Source organism: Callithrix jacchus, chromosome 16 (assembly GCF_049354715.1).
Source record: "Callithrix jacchus isolate 240 chromosome 16, calJac240_pri, whole genome shotgun sequence".
Taxonomy (NCBI): Eukaryota; Metazoa; Chordata; class Mammalia; order Primates; family Cebidae; genus Callithrix; species Callithrix jacchus.
In genome coordinates, this window is record NC_133517.1 from 26,057,750 (window position 1) to 26,080,637 (window position 22,888).

Here is a 22,888-nt window from a genome sequence, read left to right on the forward strand (position 1 = left end):
TAAGATCTTAACTGCAATTTTTACTTACGCTTCTCATTTAGGAATCTCATCTATTCTTTATAGAGGCTAAAATGAGATCTAGCTCCCTGCCCCAAGAATCTTTGACATGGGTGGCCCATTTACTTGGTCTGGGTATTCTGATCTTTCTGGCCAAAGCTTCATCATCTGTAACCTCATCACCTCATAAATGAGGGCTATTACCACCAACATTCTAAGTAGCTGACTGCTCTCTCTGGGAAACACCTACCATTCTAATAACAGAGGCAGCTAAATGAGGCCACTAGGAAATGAGCCTGCACTAATCCTCACCTCCTCACAAATGGCAATACAAGCCAAAAACACTGAGGTACAGTTTAGTAGTCTTCCACAGAAAACTCCCATAGTTCTTAATAATATGAACATTTGTGTCAATTCTTCCTAGTACCTATGATATGGTTCAATAAATAGTATTTTAAAAGTACTCTAGTACATATAATAGAAACCATGAGTCTATGTACATCTATGTATGAAGTATACATCTTCTTACCCTTAATAATTAAGTAGCTATCATATACATATAAGTCTGTGTATATATGTATATAAAGTACATATGGTCTTACCTTTATTAAGTTCTCCCACATACATGTGAAAGAATATAGGCATTTCACTGTTAGTTCAAAATAGTGACAGCAATGAAATTAATACAAATGATGCTATAGAAAACTAACCTTTCTGCATTTCTCTCTCTCTCTCTCTCTCTCTCACACACACACACACACACACACACACAGAGAGAGAGAGAGAGAGAGAGAGAGAGAGAGAGAGAGAGAGAGAGAGAGAGAGATGTGATTCCTAAAATTAATACAGAAAACTTAAAGTAATTTGAAGGACATGTCTTTTATAAAATGTAAAACAAACGAGGTTCACATGAGGAAAACTGATAGCAAATGTTTAATTTCTTACAAGTTATATATGACAAATCATGAAGATCATTGGTCACTGCCTCCAGTAATCCAGTGTTGAGGATTTTAAGATCAAAAGCTAGCAAAGTGTATTTGATCATTACATAGATTCACTCCTAGAGATCCTGGTAATTCAATATTCATGATCGTCCAGATGCATAAAGAAGAACAGAAAACGTAATGAGATATGTTCAGCTTTCACTAGTTTTAGCCTTTGAAGGCAATAGTCTCTAAATTCAACACTAGCCTGCAAAAGGCATAAAGTCTTTAAAAAAATTAAAAGCCTTACCTTACTGCGGTTCTAATACATAACCTATCTCCTGGGTTCTCTAGAAATCGCACTAAGGACATTCAGTAACTTCACTCATTTCTGTCCCAGTAGTCCTTTACCAGCCACTAATCCACTTCATTGCCTTTGCTTAAGCTTTCCTTGCCTAACTTCAAAGTTTTTCATTCATATTCAAGATTAAGTATATTCTTGATGTTTGCTCAAGGAGATTAATACATTTGGCTTCTGTCAACACTTTCCTTACAACACAGGCACACATGAACAATCTTCAAATGAGCAGCAATCTTGCCTTGTATTCATGTGCATTTTTGAATAATGGCATTAAGGAATATACCTAAAACAAATTAAGTAAAGTGTGCCTGGTAACAACATACTCAACAGAAAGCAAGAATGCATTATGTATCCTCTCCACATAAATGTATACCTACATTTATAGATTTGTGAGAAGGCCTGAAATTTTTACAAAATTCATAATCCATTCAAATATTGTCCAAAGGATACCTCGTATTAGTGAGTACCAAAACTGCTTTAATCACTTTAACTGATTCTATTTCAAAGATTTATTTTAAGCAACTCTTCAATCCATCCTCTAAAAGTAAAAAATGGTAGCATAAATCACAATACTGACAGACAACATTAATGTAGTTAAAAGTCAACCAGTTAAAGAAAGTAGCAGAGTACAATCTCACTGGATGACTGTCATCACCTCTAACCAAAACACTCCAACTAAAACAAAATCAGGGTAAAAACCAACATGGATTTTCAAAGTGGTTTTTAATCTTACTAGAGAAAGCAATCACACAGTAGATATTATAAGTAAACACTGATGTATTAAGAGTTTCAAAACTTAACGTAGATAGACAGATGGAGAGACAGACAGACAGACAGACAGACAGACAGACAGACAGATGAGTTTTTAAAGCTACATTACCTACCAAGAGCTTCCAATAATCTCCTCTCCTTTGGGAAGCAGCGTTTTAATGAAACGAACCAACTACATGCATCTCAGAGGCTCAACCCACATTTCCTGATTTCTATGACAAAGATTGTCATTAACCTTACCACGATCACCAGGAATGCAGTACCAGTGTGGCCACACTTAAATAAACCTTTCATCTACTTTGAGCAAAACAAAAACACTGTAAAACTGGTATGGCAAGTTATACAACCTAGCACTATTATACATTAGTTTCAGATGAGACCGCCTGACTAATCAGTGTACCTGAGACATATAGAAAAGTTGGAAGACCTGTAAAGGGCACTGAACTTGGAAAACCAAGAACTAATCAATTCAAGCACTTTTTAGCAGAACAGCTGACTATGAGATTATGTAAACCATCAAGTGAATAAAATTCTAAGTCCTCTAGATTATACGTACCTGCTATATTTCGATGGAAAAAACCATTATTTTTCAGCTGTAAAGGTCTTTCCTCAGTTCTTCTCCAGGACAATTTGTATGTTTCTATGTAAACTGAATACATTCTTATGACATTCTTGGATACAGTTTTTCTTGTCCTCTCCAAGTCTCCTTTGTAGACATCATTTACAAACTAGATTCTTTGAATAGACATTTACCATCTTAAATTCCTTGAATAAATTTCCTTAAATAAAATTCTAAATAAGTGGTTTCTGCAATACTGAACTTGTCTTTATTACAGAAAGGACTCTATTAATATCAGTGATTAAGCAAGCAATCAAGGCTCACTTACAAAAACAGGGATCAAGAGGAAAAAAAACTCAAGACCATGTACACACCTATTAATCTCTACACATAGAATATATTTTTCACATTAAATGTTTTTTCATGTTAAAAAATAACTTTCCATTTGCATTTCCCTGGTGTCAAACTAGATACCTTCCAGAAAAAATAAAATTCAAAAGAAAGAGAAAAAAGTAGAACAATAACAAGAAATGAAGATGCGGAACAACCAGAACTTCTATAACATTGCTCACAGGAATATAAACTGGTACAACCACTTGAAAAACTGGTAGTACCTAGTACCTACTAAAGCTCAACATACATACATAGATTATTCTCAAGATCCAGCAATTTTTTTTTTCTTAGAGACAGGGTCTCACACCCTGTCACCCAGGTTGGAGTGCAGTGGCATGATCATAGCTCAATATAGCCTGAAATCCTGGCTCAAATAATCCTCCTGCATTACCCACCTAGTAAGCTAGGACCACAGATACACACCATGATCCCTGGCTACTGTTTTTTGGTTTCCTTTTTGTAGAGATGAGGTTTCACCATGTTGATGGTCTCCAACTCCTGGGCTCAAGTGATCCACCCACCTCAGCTTCCCAAATGCTGGGATTACAGGCATGAGCCACCATGTCTGGCCCTTTTTATTTTTTAATTTTTTGTAGACACATAGTCTCCCTATGTTGCCCAGGCTGGTCTTAATTTCCCAACCTCAAGTCATCTTCCCAAGTGGGCCTCCCAAAATGCTAGCATTACAGGTGTGAGTCCACAAGCCCAGCCAAGACTCAGCAATTTTGATCTTGGGTATACCCAAGAGAAGTGAGGGCTCATGTCCACAAAAAACACATACAGGAATGTTCACAGCAGCTTTATTCATGACAACAAAATAGAAAGCGACCCAAATGTTGATTTATTCATCAACAGGACAAATAAATTTTCATATATTCATATAATGAAATACTACAATGTAAACAAAGGCAATAACGCTATATACTACAACATGCAGAAATCTCATGAATGCAATGCACAGCAAAGGGGCCTGACACAAAATAGTACATCCTATATGATTCAACTTTTATGAAGTTCAAGAACAGGTAAAACTAACCTATGAGGAACAGAGATCTATCTTATAGGGACCAAGGTCACAATAGTGGTTATCTTTGGGGAAACACTAATGGAAAAGAGCACAGGAGAGGGAACCAGGAGTGCTGGAAATATCCTATGTTTTCATCTGGGTAGTGTTTACAAAGGTATATACGTATTTATACATAGAGAAAAACTCAGATCTGAGTCATATTCATCTTACCACTTGGGACTTCCTCACCTTCATTAAGTTATTTAACCTATCTAAACCTAACTTTTCCCGATATAGATGGAATAATGCCTTTGACACAGGATGTTAAGATTATAAAACACTCAATAAATGATGATGATGATGATAATGATGACGATGATGATGATTTGGTTTCTTATTTGCTTCAAATAAGGAACACAGTGGAATAAAGTAGGGGCTGGGTGTGGTAGCTCCTGCCCGTAATCCCAACACTTTGGAAGGCCAACACAGAGGGATCGTTTGAGGCCAGGAATTCAAGACCAGCTCAGGCAACATTGAGAGACACCTGCCTCTTCAAAAAATAAAAAGATTAGCCAGGCATGGTGGCATACGCCTGTAGTCCCAGTTACTCAGGAGACTGAGGTGGGAAGATTGTTGGAGCTAGAAGGTCAAGGCTACGGTGAGCTCCAATCACACCACTGCACTCCAGCCTGGGTGACAGACACCCCATCTCAAAAAAAAAAGATGAATATCAATAGTAAAAACAATAATTGGCAGTTATAAAAAAATAAAAATCAGATACCAGAAATTAAAATTTGGAAAAGTCTTATGTCATAGTACAAAAGTAAAATGTTGAACACAAGTTAACAAAAATTCACATGCACAATACTTACTGAGTCATGAGAAAAAGACAGGTTATGTTTATGCAATCTTAAAAGGTATGATTGTATGCAATACACTTAGAAAAAATTTCCAGTTGAAGTGGTTAAATAAAATAAAAGCAATTCTAACACCAAGAGCTGGTTATCTTCAGTTATTTGGAAATGACAGCTATGCAAAGCAAATGGATAAGGAAATAATAAATAATATTTCTCTCCTAAACAAAAACTTTCAATTAGCTAATTTGTTTTAAAGCCTCCCATACTTCTATTTACTTAAGACCAGTCAGTATAGAAAATAGTTCTAATATGGAGGAGAAATTTATTTACATCCTGAAATGCTCATATGGTACAGTTTTTAATAATAAAAAGCAAATTCTACATTTATATACAACTATAACAAATGTATTCTATTTTTAACATTATTTACTGGGCTTTCTTTTACAATAATGGTCAAAAGTAAAACTGTCGTCTGTTAATCATTTCTGGCACATAGAAATAACAGCATGAAGCTTTCTTTCTAAAACAAAACAGATTCTATTCTACAAAAAAAATAGAATCTAACTTTTACAGACAAATGTACCACTGGAATATTAAAGTAAAAAGTTTAAAATAACATAATAGAGTATAGCATAATCACATAAGTAATCATTTTAGTCTTTAAATTTTTAATACAGCTTTTACGCGCCCTTGAATTTACTAATTCAAAATTTTAGCTTGCTGAAATATAAGATGCTACTAAAATTTTTAAGCTAATTTTTTTAAATTACTAAAACTATATAAATTACTGGGATTTTTCCTTTTTACAGATCTCTTCAGTTGCCTAAGAATTCATAGCTACAAGTAACAGATATTCCTTCCTTAAGTTAAAATGTCTAAAATTAATGCGATGTATTAATTTATGTGAAACGTAAAAAAAAATCTAACATTTTGATGTTATTTTAGATCTACTTTTTTTTTTCTGGTATTAAAACTGCATACGACCAGAGAAATCAAAGTAAAAGTCAGACTTTAGCTGACTTCATTTTAAGCTAAGCTTTAATTTTCATTTACGCTTTATCTTTAAATGCTTACATTTAAATTTTCTAAAGCAAAAATCTCATATTCAGTGAAGCAGCAATCAAACATATTGTGAACGAAATAAAATCATTAAGATGTTACAGTCCCAGCAAAGGCAGTATGAATAAATGCAGTTTTTCACATACATAGACAAACTACACTTTTAAACAGTAAACCATGACTTACATCATGACATGAATAAAGACGCTGAAAATGTTAGAATGCAAAGAACCCTCAAGGTCAACAGGATTTTCTTTTACATTCATGTTACATGGGCTCCTTTATTAAGGTTTCAAAAACAATACTTATGAAAAGCAGTCACCATGTGATGAGAAAAGCCATTTTAAGACTTGTAAATCAACTATTTTACTAAAAACAAAAGTATATAGTAAACAGTAACTTGAATTAGAAGTGGTTGGGGAAGAAGCCAACATAATTGCTTGTAGCTAAAACTGGACAAAGTAAATATATTTTTTTAAAATCTCTAGGAATTTTTAAAAAGAGGCAAGTCAACTTTTTCAGTTAAAAAGCAACTATATTTGTGTTTGAGCAGAGACTATCTGTGCCAAGCTTAGCCCACTGTGAATTAAAATGGCTACATTTGTAAGCAGGTTTAAAACTATGCTTAATAATTAAAAGAAAACCACCTACACTTGAATATGTTCTATAATACTACAATATTTTATAATATATTTCTGAGTCTATTTAAAGAATGCTGCTGTGTCTAAAACATTTTCCCAACTTATTCCTAATTCTAAATAGAAAAACAGGTCTTTTTCTGTGGAAGCTGGTAGAAAAGTCTGCCAAAATCCCCTTTGACTATTTTAGTCACAAATTTTGCTATTGCTGTTGTTTTTTAGGTGGGAGTGGGGAGTGGAGCCTTTCATACAGGTGTATGAATATGTATTCAGATGTATTACAATTTAAATAGATTTTTAATAGCAAATTTTGATGCTTATATCAAATTACTTTTTTCCATTTTAAATAATTCGCAAGTGATCAACATTTGCTTTCTTGGCCTGATTACTCTAAGCCTATTTAATCTTTAAAGATCAAACTCCAGGGGTCCATAGTTCAGAGAAACACATGCTTTATGAAAGCTGGGATGTGGTTGCTTAACACAAAGAAGAATAAAGCACTGAAGTTATCCCACAGTGGAGACAGGAAATACATTATTTTTATTCATGGAGTACAATGCCTAGAACTTTATAGTCATTAACTCTAGTCATGGGTTCAGGCGAAAGGTAAATACGATTACCTTCATTTCACCAAGAGACTGAGAAAACTGGGATTTCTCAGTTTCTGAGATAACTTTCCTGTGCTCTCCTTGATAGTGGCAAAAGCAAGGATTCAAACTTATGATTTCATTTTCCGAGTTCCATTCTCTTTTCATACTGCCTTCAACCACCCCAATATGTATTTGCAGCATTTATCAAAGAACTGGCTGGGCCGATCTTTTCCAGCTGCTTGCAGGGCATATTCAAAGACTGAACTTCTTTGGGGGCAGACCTGAACGAATTTAAAAACTCAAATTTAAACTGAACCAAGTCTAGAATGCTCTGAAGCATTCACTATTATACCAATGGGTACCTTGGGGAGCCAGTGCTATCCCATCACCCTACAGCTGCATCAGTCGCAGACTCCCAATAGCAGCCACTGCTACTGAAGTAGAAGGTTTCCTGAATTCTGCCAGCACTGGGCAGTCCTGTGCACTGGCCTAGAGATTAAGCCTCTTGCTTCGTAAGAGCAATCATTGCCTTGCTCCAACACTGCCATGAATAACCTGCTGGGTTAGATTCTCTTTCACACTCTGTTGGACAACATGAATACACATCAGTAGCAAAAAATTGACACAAACTTGCAAATTTTAACAAGATTTGCTGTTTACCAAGGCATGGAAGTGTGAGAACCACTGGCCTAGGCACACCTATGGAAACAGCCAAAAAAGCCAGTACATGTTAATGGTGACCATTACTTGCACTTGTCAATTTACCAGTCCTAAAAGCCACCCAAGACCCTCCATCAGCTGCTCTAGTAAAGATTTTTCACCCAGGCTATTTCATGACAAGGCCCCTTGCCTGAGCAATACGGCATACCTATTTCTAAGAGTGGGTAACACTGGCCAATTACATTGTCAAGCAATAAATGCTTTGCAAATACAATATGCACATTAATTGTTAATTACCCTCCTTTCCTTCCTTCCACTATTTCCTCTACTTCAGATTAATTCTCTCCTTTCAGTATCTGCTGCTACTACTACCCTAGTCCAGATCTTCTCATTTTCACTCTTCAATAGCCTTTCAACTAACCAGTCTCTCATGTATACAATTCACTCTACAAACTGCTACCTAACTGAAAAAACTGCTCAGAACTCTTTCAACAGCACTATATTGTGAACTCAAATTTTAACCCCTCTGCCTAACTTTTAAGACTAAATTTATATCCTCCTTATTTATTTACCCAAGCTAATGTCCTATTTCAGATGGACACCAAAGAATCAAATCAGCCATATCATTAAACGATCCCAGAATGGCCCATATCAATCCTTATGCTTCCTAACACAGCAACTGTTGGCTTGACCTCTGCTGGTGTCAATGCACTGTCTTTCCACACTTTAAAACTTTCAGCAGTTCTCCCTTTTTAAGTTCCAACTTTTTAACATGACTTCTGAACTTCTCTATAAGCTGGCCCTAAATTACCTTTGCTACTTTATTCTTCCTGCAACCAACATGTATCCTATTCTCTGATGACTCTGATGATACTGCGCTCTGTGCCCTTCCTAGTAGAGACCACCCTGGACTTCCCTGTGTCTGTGTCATGTGCTCACCCTGGATCTGTATCTTTATTAACTCCAACCATTAAGATCTTTCCTCTCTTTCAAAGTTCTGCTCCTACTTCTTTAGGATCTTCCCTGGTCTAGAGAATTCCATCTCTCTAGTCTATGTACAACATTCTTGATACTGCCTATCAGACTCGACTCTCTGTCTTGCATTTTAGTTATACTGGTCCACATTTCTTATCTTGCCTATTAGACCATGAAACTCCTAGGGGAAGGGGATTGTAGTCTTATCCTTCCATCAATCCTAACAACTCACAGCACAGAGCCTTCCCCAAAATACCAGTTATAATATGATCCTTGACAGAAGCCATCACATACTCTACCTGGTAGATGTGGTGAGAAATGAAATAAAAACAAAATGACCAAACTTCAATTATCAAAAAGTAGAGACAGAAAAAAAAAAGTGGAAACTGATAGCAGCTCTTAGTAATATTCATTTTGCTCTGGTCAGATTCTCTCTCCCTGGCCAGGCACAGTGGCTCACACTTGCAATCCCAGCATTTTGCCAGGCCAAGGCGAGCAGATCACCTGGGGTCTGGAATGTGAGACCAGTCTGGCCAACACTGAAACCCTGTCTCTATGAAAATTAGCAGGACATGGTAGTGCATGCCTATAATCCCAGCTACTTGGGAAGCTGAGGCAGGAGAATCCCTTGAACCTGAGAGGTGGAGGTTGCAGTGAGCCAAGATCATTCCATGACACTCCAGCCTGAGTGACAGAGCGAGACTGTCTCAAAAAAAAAAAAAAAAAAATCTCTCTGTGACTATTTTCTCAGCCACAGAATCTAGACGTGTTTGATTCATTTCTGCTTCCATGATCTCTGCTCACACTGCCCCCATACTGGCTTTTCCCTTTATTCAACTTCCACAATATGCTTTTTCTGAATTGATACAAACACATTCACAAAGGTACCACAAAAGCAGAACTGAGCTGTTTGATTCTTTTTGTCTACTAAAACAACACGCTACAACAGCTAAACAGATTTTACACCAAATCTGAGGGGCCTGTTTTTTTGTGTGTGACAAAATACACATAACAAAATTTATCACCATTCTGTTTAAATGGACAGTTCAGTTACCGCTAAGCACATTCACACCGTTGTGCAACCAATCTCCAGGACTATTTTCACCTTGTAAAACCAAAATTCTATACCAACTAAAAACTGCCCACTGCCCCTGCCCCTACTCCTGGCAACCACTCTTCTATTTTATCTCTATGACTTCAACTACTCTCAGTACTTCATAAGGGTGGAATCATACACTACAGTCTGTGTCACTTAATGATAGGGATACCTTCCGAGAAATGCACTGTTAGGTGATTTCATCATTGTGCGAACACTGTAGACCATATTTACACAGACCTAGATGGTGGAGCCTGCTATACACTGAGGCTGTATGGTATAGCCTGTTGCTCCCAGGCCACAACCCTCTACAGCATGCCACTGTACCGAATATTGTGGGCAACTGCAAAACAGTGGCAAGTATTTGTGTCTCTAAACATATATAAATATAGAAAAGACACAGTAAAAATATTTTCTGAAAGATATTTTTAATGGGATAGATTTTTTTTTAATGATATACCTTTATAGGGCTCCTACAATGAATGGAGCTTGCAAGACTGGAAGATGCTGGGCAAGGCAGTGGGTGAGTACTGAGTGAACACGGATGCCTAGGACATTACTGTGAACTTTTATGCAACTGGCAGCATGATAGGTTTGTTTACACCAGCATCATCACAAACATGTGAATTACACACTGGGCTAAGACATAGTGACAGCTACAATGGCACTAGATGATAGAAATTTTTAAGTACCTTTACAATCTTATGGGACCACCATCAAATATATGACCCGTCACTGACTGAAACATCATTATGTGGTACATGGGTGTATTTGTCCTTCTGTGACTGGCTGATTTCACTTAGCAAGTTCACCCATGTTATAACATGTATCAGAATTTCCTTCCTTTTTGAAGATAAGTAATGTTTAATTATACATATGTATTAATCCATTTTTACTCTACTATAAAGAAGTACCTGAAACTGGATAATTTACAAAGAAAAGAGGTTTAATTGAATCACAGTTCTGCATGCGGAGGCCTCAGTAAACTTACAATCATTGTGGAAGGTGATGGGGAAGGAAGGCACATCTTACATAGTGGCAGGAAACAGAGAGAGAGAAAGAACAAGGGGGGTAATGCCACAAAACAACCGGATCTTGTGAGAACTCACTATGACAAGAACTACAGGGGGAAATCCACCCCCATGATCCAACCACCTCCCAACCAGGCCCCTCCTCTGACATATGGGGATTACAATTCCAGATGAGATTTGGGAGGGATACAGTACAAAACCAAATCAATGTATATGCCACACTCTGCTTATCCATTCATCCACTGATGGACACCTGGGTTGCTTCTGCCTTTGGGCTATTGTTAATAATGGTGCTATGAATACATGTGTCCACTCTGGAGGGGCCATGTGGAGAGGGGCCAAGAGGGGAGAGGACTAAGGCATTGCAATGGAAAAGAAAGGCATCTTCCAAAGCAGCCAAAGATAAGACACAATAAATGTCCCACAAATCTTTATAAATATAAATGTCTCCGTCAGTATATATAGTATATTTATAAAGATGCCATGAACCAGGAACACTCACTGAACAAAGGAGTGCTAAAATAAACTCATTTAATGTTTTTGAATACCTGGTATTGACTGAATATTGATAACTCTTAAGTGTCTATACACACAATTTAGCCTACTCAGCACTGCTGAGGAGTGTACGTCTGTCTGTGTGCGTGTGCACACATGTACAGCTGCCACACTGCTGGCCTCCCAAACATCAAGAAGATCAAGAATGTAAGAAGTAACTCCTGTCAGCACATCCCTCGCGAGGTCCCTTGACTGGTCAGAAAAAGCTTGAGAGGAAAGAGTCTCACAAAAGAAAGAATTTGGACTCAACTTTCCAAGAGAAATTTTTCTGGATAGGCAATTGATGACAGTGGTTAAGATCACGAATTCAGGAGCCAGACTGCTGAGACTTGAACAGTGGCTCTCTATATAATAGCTGTGGGAACTTAGGCAAGTTACCCAGCCTCTGGGTAACTTGTATAACTCTGCCCTGTGTAACAGTGAAAACAGTCAAAACCCCATCACAGTGTTGCTTTGAAGTTTAAGTAAATGAGTCAGTATTAACAAAGCACTTAGAACAACTGTCTAGCCCACTGTAAGCACTATACAAGTTTTGTAAAAGAAATGAGGCTAACACTGATCACGAAATTGGGAATAAAACACTCCTCAGCAAATGCTAAAGAACTGAAGTCATGGCAGTCTCTCAGACCACAGCACAATCAAATTAGAACTCAAGATCAAGAAATTCACTCAAAACCACACAACTAAATGTAAATTCAACAACCTACTCCTGAATGACTCTTGGTAAATAATGAAATTAAGGCAGAAATCAAGAAGTTCTTGAAACTAATGAGAACAAAGAGACAACATACCAAAATCTCTGGGATGCAGCTACAGCAGTGTTAAGAGGGAAATTCATAGCACTAAATGCCCATAACAAAAAGCTAGAAAGATCTCAAGTTAACAACTTAACATTCCAACTAAAAGAACTAGCGAACCAAGAGCAAACAAACCCCAAAGCTAGCAGAAGACAAGAAATAACCAAGATCAGAGCTGAACTGAACAAGACAGAGACACAAAAACCCCTTAAAAAAAATCCAGGAGGTGGTTTATTGAAAAAAATTAATAAAATAGATAAGACTGCTAGCTAGACTAAGAAAGAAGAGAAGAATCAAATAAGCACAATCAGAAAAATAAGGGGGTTATCACAAACAGACCCCAAAGAAATAGAAATAACCATTAGAGAATACTATAAACAATTCTATGCACATAAACTAGAAAATCTAGAAAAAATGGATAAATTCCTGGACACATACACACTACCATGACTGAACCAGAAAGAAACTGAACCCCTGAATAGACCAATAACAAATTCTGAAATTGAGGCAGTAATAAATAGCCTACCAACAAAAAGAGTCCCAGGAACAGAGAGATTCACAGCTGAATTCTATCAGAGGTACAAAAAAAGAGTTGGTACCATTTCTACTGAAACTATTTCAAAAAATTGAAAAGGAAGGACTCCTCCCTAACTCATTCTACAAGGCCAGCATCATCCTGATACCAAAACTTGGCAGAGATACAAAAAAAAGAGAAAACTTTGGGCCAATATCCTTGATGAAAATCAATGCAAAAACCCTCAATAAAATACTGGCAAACTGAATTGAGAAGCACATCAAAAAGCTTATCCACCAGGATCAAGGTGGTTTCAAGGTAGGCTTCATCTCCAGCATGCAAGGTTGGTTCAATATACACAAATCAGTAAATGTGATTTACCACATAAACAGCACTAAAGACAAAAACCACATGATTATCTCAACACATGCAGAAAAGGCCTCCAATAAAATTCAACATCCCGAGCGGTGCGTGCGTCTGTGTCCCTGCGCGAATCTCCTGGTCTCCCTGCCATCATGCCGATGTTCATCGTAAACACCAACGTGCCCCGGGCTTCTGTGCCAGACGGGTTCCTCTCCGAGCTCACCCAACAGCTGGCGCAGGCCACCGGCAAGCCGCCCCAGTACATCGCAGTGCACGTGGTTGCGGACCAGCTCATGGCCTTTGGCGGTTCCAGCGATCCGTGCGCGCTCTGCAGCCTGCACAGCATCAGCAAGATTGGCGGCACGCAGAACCGCTCCTACAGCAAGTTGCTGTGTGGCCTGCTGGCCGAGCGCCTGCGCATCAGCCCGGACAGGGTCTACATCAACTATTACGACATGAACGCCTCAAACGTGGGCTGGAACAACTCGACCTTCGCCTAAGAGCCGCGCCCCGCCTCTCCCCGCGCTGTCTGCACTGGCCCAACCCGGGAACCCACCTCACCCTGTATTCTAGGCCCGCCCGCCTCCACCTTCTGGTGGGGAGAAATAAACGGTTAGAGAAAGTTAAAAAAAAAAATTGTCTCTATTTGCAGACGACATGATAGTATACCTAGAAGACCCCATTGCGTCAGCCCAAAAACTCCTGAAACTGATAAACAACTTCAGCAAAGTCTCAGGATATAAAATCAATGTGCAAAAATCACAAGCATTCGTCTACACCAATAACAGACTTAAAGAAAGCCAAATCAAGAGCGAACTGCCATTCGCAATTGCTACAAAAAGAATAAAATACCTTGGAATACAACTCACAAGGAACGTAAGAGACCTCTTCAAGGAGAACTACAAACCACTGCTCAACGAAATCAGAGAGGACACAAACAGATGGAGAAACATTCCATGTTCATGGTTAGGAAGAATTAATATCGTGAAAATGGCTATACTGCCCAAAGTAATTTACAGAATCAACGCTATCCCCATCAAGCTACCATTGACTTTCTTCACAGAACTGGAAAAAACCACCATGAACTTCATATGGAACCAAAAGAGAGCCCGCATAGCCAAGTCAATTCTAAGCAAAAAGAACACAGCGGGGAGCATCACACTACCGGATTTCAAACTATACTACAAGGCTACAGTAATCAAAACAGCATGGTACTGGTACCAAAACAGAGATATAGACCAATGGAACAAAACAGAGGCACCGGAGGCAACACAACATACATACAACTATACAATCTTTGATAAACCTGACAAAAACAAGCAATGGGGCAAGGATTCCATGTTTAACAAATGGTGTTGGGAAAACTGGCTAGCCATGTGCAGAAGGCAGAAACTGGACCCCTTCCTGACACCTTACACTAAAATTAACTCCAGATGGATTAAAGACTTAAACATAAGACCTGGCACCATAAAAACCCTAGAAGGAAATCTAGGCAAAACTATCCAGGACATAGGAGTAGGCAAGGACTTCATGAACAAAACACCAAAAGCATTGGCAACAAAAGCCAAAATAGACAAATGGGACCTAATGAAACTCCACAGCTTCTGCACGGCAAAAGAAACAGTCACTAGAGTGGATCGGCAACCAACAGAATGGGAAAAAATTTTCGCAGTCTACCCATCTGACAAAGGGCTGATATCCAGAATTTACAAAGAACTCAAGCAGATTTACAGGAAAAAAACAAACAAGCCCATTCAAAAGTGGGCAAAGGATATGAACAGATACTTTACGAAAGAAGACATATATGAGGCCAACAATCATGAAAAAATGCTCATCGTCACTGGTCATCAGAGAGATGCAAATCAAAACCACATTGAGATACCATCTCACACCAGTTAGAATGGCGATCATTAAAAAATCTGGAGACAACAGATGCTGGAGAGGATGTGGAGAAAAAGGAACACTTTTACACTGTTGGTGGGAGTGTAAATTAGTTCAACCATTGTGGAAGACAGTGTGGCGATTCCTCAAGGCCTTAGAAATAGAAATTCCATTTGACCCAGCAATCCCATTACTGGGTATATATCCAAAAGACTATAAATCGTTCTACTATAAGGACACATGTACACGAATGTTCATTGCAGCACTGTTTACAATAGCAAAGACCTGGAATCAACCCAAATGCCCATTGATAATAGACTGGATTGGAAAAATGTGGCACATATACACCTTGGAATATTATGCAGCAATCAGAAATGATGAGTTCGTGTCGTTTGTAGGGACATGGATAAATCTGGAGAACATCATCCTCAGCAAACTGACACAAGAACAGAAAATGAAACACCGCCTATTCTCACTCATAGGTGGGTGATGAAAAATGAGAACACATGGACACAGAAAGGGGAGTACTAAACACTGGGGTCTATTGGGGGGAAAAGGGGAGGGCCAGTGGGAGGGGGAGGTGGGAAGGGATAGCCTGGGGAGAAATGCCAAATGTGGGTGAAGGGGAGAAGAAAAGCAAAGCACACTGCCATGTGTGTACCTACGCAACTGTCTTGCATGCTCTGCTCATGTACCCCAAAACCTATAATCCAATAAAAAATTAAAAAAAAAAAAAACTCAACATCCCACCATGTTAAAAGCTCTGAATAAACTAGTTACTGAAGGAACATACCTCAAAATAATAAGAACCATTTATGATAAACTCACAGGCAGTATCATACTGGAAGCATGATACCACTGTCATTCTTCAAAGAATTAGAAAGAAAAAAAATATTTTAAAATTTATATGGAACCAAAAAAGAGCCCAAATAGCCAAGACAATCCTAAGCAAAAAGAACAAAGCTGGAGGCATCACACTACCCAATTTCAAACTATACTACAAGGCTACAGTAACCAAAACAGCATGGTACTGATACAAAACCAGACACATAGACCAATGGAACAGAATAGAACCCAGTAATATGACCGCACACCTATAACCATCTGATCTTCAATAAACCTGACAAAAACATGCAATGGGGAAAAGATTCCTGTTTAATAAATGGTGCTTGGGAGAACTGGCTAGCCATATGCAGAAAATTGAAACTGGATCCCTTCCTTACATCTTATATAAAAATTAACTCAAGATGGATTGAAGACTTAAATGTAAAAATAAATTAAATAAATAAAAAGACTTAAATGTAAAACCCAAAATGATAAAAACCCTAGAAGAATATCTAGGCAGTACCATTCAGGACATAAGCATGGCAAAGATTTCATGATGAAACCACCAAAAGCAATTGCAACAAAAGCAAAAGTTGACAAATGGGATCTAATTAAATTAAACAGCTTCTGCACAGCAAAAGAAATTATCATCAGAGTAAACAGGCAACCTACAGAATGGGAGAAAATTTATTTATCTGACAAAGGTCTGATATCCAGAGTCTACAAGGAACTCAAATTTACAAGAAAAAAAAAACCATTTTAAAAACTGGAGAAAGGACATGAACAGACACTTCTCAAAAGAAGACATACATGCAGCCACCAAATGTATGGAAAAAAGCTCAGCATCACTGACCATTAGAGAAATGCAAATCAAAACCGCAATGAGATAAGATACCATCTCACATCACTCAGAATGACTATTATTAAAAAGTCAAAACCAGCAAATGCTGGCAAGGCTGAAGAGAAAAATAAATGCTTTTACACTACTGGTGGTAGTGTCAATTAGTTCAACCATTGTGGAAGACAGTGTGGCCGACTTCTCAAAGACCTAGAGTCAGAAATACCATTTGACCCAGCAATCCCACTATTGTGTGTATACCCAAAGGAATGTAAATCATTCTATTATAAAGATACATCTATGCCTATGTTCACTGCAGCACTATTCACAATAGCAAAGACATGGAATCAACATAAATGTCTATCAAAGAGACTGGATAAAGAAAATATGATACATATAAACCATGGAATACTATGCAGCCATAAAAAGGAACAAGATCATATCCTTTGCAGGAATATGGATGGACATGCAAGTTAACATCCTCAGCAAACTAACACAGGAACAGAAAACCAAAGACCACATGTTTTCCTAAGTGGAAGCTGAATAATGAGAACCAGTGGACACATGGTGGGGAATAACAACACACTGGGCCTGATGGGGGTAGTGGGGTGCATCTGGCAAAATAGCTAATCAATGCTGAGCTTAATACCTAGGTGATGGAATGATCTGCACAGCAAACTACCATGGCAGATGTTTCCTTACGTAACAAACCTGCACATCCTGTATGTGTACACCGGAACTTCAAATAAAAGTTGAAGAAAAAACAAGCAATGAGCATTATTGGCTTGGTGGCTCAATGCTTATAATCCCAGCACTTTGGGAGGCCAAGGTAGGAAGATTGCTTGAGGTCAGGAGTTCAAGACCCTGTATAAGCAACATAGTGTGAGACCCTATCTCTAGAAAAACTGTGAAAATTAGCCAAGTATGGGGCACATGCTAGCATGTACCTAAAGTCCCTGCTACTTGGGAAGCGGGAGGATCACTTAAGCCCAGAAGTTTGAGGTTACAATAAGCTATGATCGTGCCACTGCACTCCACCCTAGGTGACAAAGCAAGACCCTGTCTGAAAATAAGTAAGTAAATAAAAAAAATTAGTAGTTAAAATTCTATGAAACTGGCCAACATTAAAAAGGCACAGTCAATGAAGTCTTGCTGCCTCAACCAATTTTTAACAAACGTGTTCGTTCCTCAATATACACATGCAAAGTCATACAATTTAGTTGTCCATAACCGAAGTCAGTAAAACTGTCTCGCAATGACACATGCCTGAGGGAAAAAAGTAACTTAATTGCTTTGTTAATTAGCAATGAATTTTGTTTTAAGAAAGACAACAGATATTACTCATAAATGCTTTTATTTAGTACTTAAAATATTACTTACTGGCTTTTTTATACTCTTTTAATGAGTAAATTCTAAATGTTAGTGTAACAAAATCTTAGGGATAAGCTACATAATTTTCCATAATACTGGCAATACAAAAGGAAAGAAAGAAAGCCCTCAGGATGAATTTTCCAATACTCAAATGCATTCCATGTTCAATACCATGTTGTCTACTCAATGTATTTTGTGCAAATGCCTCATTTCATACAAAAACTTTTTCAATACAGATCTCTTTTTATCTATGACAACTTCTGAATATAACTAATTAAAAAGCTCTGAGAATTCTTTTCTCCTAAAAATAAATTTTTAAACTTTTAGAAAATGCTGCCGGGATTTGATGTATTTTAAAAATTTGTTAGCTGCATTACAGAACTCAATAAAACACCTAATATTTCACAAGAGCTGATATTACATGCATAAGTAATTCAGACAACTAACCACTTCTAAATGATTTATCTGTTTTGACAAACAAATGACATTAAGGTTCTCATAGTTTTAAAATTCAAAATATCTGGATTATTTAAATTAACCACCCTAAGCAATTACTTTCAGGATCTTGAAAATTAAAATAATAGGAAGCAAAACAAAACAATAATCCCTAAAGCAGTCCTTTGAGGCCTGTCGAAATCAAAGCTTCTCTTACTAAGTAGCTTTTATAAGTCAACTTTGAAGCTTTCAGAAAATTGAAAAGAATTCTATAAATTATAATCCTCAAAATTTAAAACATAAAAATATTGCTTTTTGTTCCCTCTAACGTTCATACCAATGCAAATTAAATTACTTTCATGTTAAAACATTTTTGGTTGAATACTGAATTAAATACTTCAGCTTCTTTCTCCAGTTCTACATCTACAGACACAATTTTCATTTGGTCATCCCAATACTAAGCTAACATACCTGCCACAGACTGTCACATGCTCAATTAATGCCAAGCAGAGACATCCTAGAATGCACTAGATACTGCAGGAGTGCCAGAATACACATTATAATATTAATACATTATTATTTTGTTTTTTTAAAAAAAGGATTTCTCCCTAGCACAAACTTACATGCTTTTCTTTTGCAATTACACACACACACACACACACACACATACACACACACATACATATATATATATATCCTGCTGTGAGGTTAGAAAATCTTTCCTGGAATATTTTTTAGCCAAGCAGCAAAATTTATGTAAGGTAGATTCCAAATATGCTGTTTAATACATACAAAATATAAACGATACCACTAGATACAGTACATGACAATAGCATTTCAAAAATAACAGCCTATAAGCCATTAACCATTAACTTATATTCTATTTCACGACGGGCACTAAACAGGAAAAATAAATATTTAGTATACTCCTTGGTCAATAAATTTGAATTATTTCAACAGTCACTGCAAATACATTAGCAAGTGCTTAAAGTTGTAACCCCATAGGTTAGTAAAATATTTCACCGGACAAAGTCACTAGTAAAACTAAAGTTTATTCAAAGCCTTGGATCAAATATTCCTTTAAAAACTTACATTCTAATAAATAAAATCAGTGCAAAATTTCTACTTATGCTTTCCTGGTTCTTAAGTTCCATTCTGTCATACATAACATCCTTCCTAAAAAGTTACAAAAAACTAAAATAACAGATGAACCTTTCCATACCAGTACCATTTCAAAGTTGATCCAAAAAAATCAAATATTCAGTGATTATTTGTAACACTTTAAAATGGCTGACCAACTTGAAACTCTAAGAACACAAGATCCCGACTTTCTCTTTCATTAAGGATCTAGTATCACTTGAAGCTTTCATTCTAATTCAGGGTTAAGAAAAAGTGAAGGCAAGGTGCAGTGGCTCATGCCTATAATCTCAGTACTTTGGGAGGCTGAGGCGGGCGTTTGAGACTTGAAGTCAGGAGTTTGAGACCAGCCTGGCCAACATGCTGAAACCCCATTTCTACTAAAAATACAAAAATTAACTGCTTGGTGGTGGGTGCCTGTAATCCCAGCTATTGGGAGGCTGAGGCAGGAGAATCGCTTGAACTCAAGAGGTGGGAAAAAAAAAAAAAAAGTTAAAGAAAAGACAAGTGAACATGAGTTCCATGAAAAAATATAATCTTTCCAGAAAAATGTATTTCAACAATCTATTTTAGGTTGACTATTTGGAACCTGGGACACTCCCGTGAACAATATCAATAATGATTATTAGGATGCCCCAGCCAAGCAACAAAAACCTTTTTAATCTCTGTATTCTCTGACCAGCAACAAATACTTTATTTTTTTTTTTTTTTGAAACTGAATTTCGCTCTTGCTGCCCAGGCTAGAGTGCAATGGGCGTGATCTCAGCCCACCACATCCTCCACCTCCCAGGTTCAAGCAATTCTCCCTCAGCCTCCCAAGTAGCTGAGATTGGAGGCCTGTGCCACCACGCCTGGCTAATTTTCTATTTTTAGTAGAGACAGGGATTCTCCATGTTGGTCAACAAAAGCCTTATAAATACATATATTCTATCTGTATAGCACTACAGTATACTTATAGTTCTACAAGAGCTAACTGCCATGAGTAAAAACATTCCAATGAGAAAACTCAGAATTCCAATTGGGGGCATCAGGAATCCTTGCTGCAGTGGAGCACTGACTCCCACTGAATGAAGTCCAGAGGTGGGGAAGGTTTGAGAATGGCTCAAGACCGGATGGGGAATGGAAGTTTGAGGGTAGGTACTAAGCCTGGGAGAAGGATAACCGTGGATAAGGAACAGTGAGTGCGGGGTGGCAGTCCACAGAGCTGTGACAGCAAACAGTTCTCTGCCCAGGCCAGCCTTCTGCCTCTCTTTCAACTCACCTCTGCTACCTCTGCCCAACTCATCTGCTTCTCCTCTGGTTCACTACAAAATAGAACACAGCCTCTCTTACGTCTCCATTAATAACAAACCATCTAGATCTCTAAGGATTTTTGCTGCAAACAGCAGCAGTATTAAATGGGCCCTCTTATGCACTGATTAATGGTGAGCTGTTTCTGGAGGAAAATGAGACTCTATTCTGTGGAGTGGATGAAAGATAGATGGCTTCTCTGGACGAGGGCAGGGATGAAAGCAGGACTGCGGGGAGAAAAGTTCCATGACACGAGACAGAGAGTGCTCCAGCTACAGTGGAGTGTCTCACAACATCAGTCAGGATTATGTAAATCAAGGCTTGTTTATTAACAGAACTTCAAGCACTCAAAAGACAAAGAAGTTCTAAACTGTATTTTTAAAAAAATAATAAACACTTAACTGTCTCAAGAAGACAATTTATTTAACGTAAAATGTGTCTCAAGTGGATTTCATGTTAACATACTCTTTTCAAGTGTTGACGCCAAAACTGCAGTTCTGTAGTAAATAACAGTGGTCAGGACAATCTAAGAGTAATTTAATGTCCAAGTTCCTCAATCACACCTGGAAACATTTAAGTCTGTCATGCCACGTATGTTAACAGTTAGGAATCAGGGCCTTTATATTAGCCACATCTGAAAAGTTAAATTATCCTTCATATAATTCCAAAGGATCACAAATAATGCAATATGGTTACTCTCCAGGGGTAAACTGGCAAGGCGTGACATATGGGACTCTTGGGGTAAACAATCACACCAAAGACCTTCACGGGCAGTTTTCTCAAATAATTTGTAAACGTATCATGCATGATTCATAAAGTTTTTCTCTGCTCAGAGTTGTCTTCAAATTTAGAAATGCAATTTTTCAGCCAGATAAAAGTTCAAAGCATTTTCAAAGACACGTAATTTTTTTTCCACAGGATTAACAGCACATCCACTCAACAATCGACCCAATGTGTACTATCTTCTCTCTTTACAAGGGGTATGGGAGATTACAAAAACAACAGCAGCAGTTAGTAACGAAACCTTGACTTCTAGAAATAGATATAATGCTTGGATCCATTCCAAGTTCCTTGTAGAATCCTATTAAAATGATGAATCACTCATAATTTAGATTTGTTTTAGCTATAAAATCCTAAATGCTAAACAAGCACTAAACACTTCTCATCAACTTATTTTGCCTAGTATTTTTCTGCTGCTGTTGCTCTACAATCAATCACAGATTTTTTTTTAATTGGACATGATCTGAAAGAGCATCTAGTTCAACACCCTCAAAAATGTTTAAGTAATTTAGGCAAAATAGTACCAAGTGATTTGCCTAAAATCAAACAATGCCAAAGGATGGAGGAAAATATGATTTAAGTTCAGGCGGCCAGCTAATAGAAGCAGAGCTAAGGCTAGAAGGCAGCTGAAACCGGGGCCCCATATCCAACAATCTTCTCAGCATACCAAACAGAACTCCCAACCCAGCCCCAGCACTTGCCTCTAAATACAATGAACGGCTGTGCTTGTTGTATTCCCATGAAATTATCTACCTTTCCAGGCCTTGTCAGGGAGCTACCTTTACTAAGTGGAATTAGAATCTATAGTACTGTATATAAAATATCCTAATCAAGTAACTTGCTGGTGTTCACAAACAGGACTTGAATTTCTCAGGATGTTTTGAAGTGTATAGAAATCTACAGACAAAATCCTAACTCTTAAGCATTTAATAAGAAAATGTTTCATCAAGAGTATACTTTCACGTCCATTTCCTTCTTCCAAGCGGCAGATGGTGCTCCTCACCCTGGCCAATCCACTGAACCTGCCATCTTGACCTATGCAATGGCTTTTAATAACTGTTTACAGCCACTCGGTGTAAATATCAAACTGCTTGCTAAACATGTATTACTTCTCCTTTTCACAACATCCCTACTGACAGAGATAAGCAAAGGGATTCAGATTAAGGCCTGTATCTGCACTGAGCTC

General features: G+C 37.7%; 1 protein-coding gene and 1 pseudogene across 20 annotated transcripts in view; one reads left to right on the forward strand and one right to left on the reverse strand.

Annotated features, from left to right (window-relative positions):
* NCOA2 (nuclear receptor coactivator 2) overlaps window positions 1–22,888 on the reverse strand; it is a 368,943-nt gene that overhangs the window by 218,362 nt on the left and 127,693 nt on the right. The window lies entirely within an intron of this gene.
* On the forward strand, window positions 13,292–13,781 carry LOC100407028 (macrophage migration inhibitory factor (glycosylation-inhibiting factor) pseudogene; annotated as a pseudogene).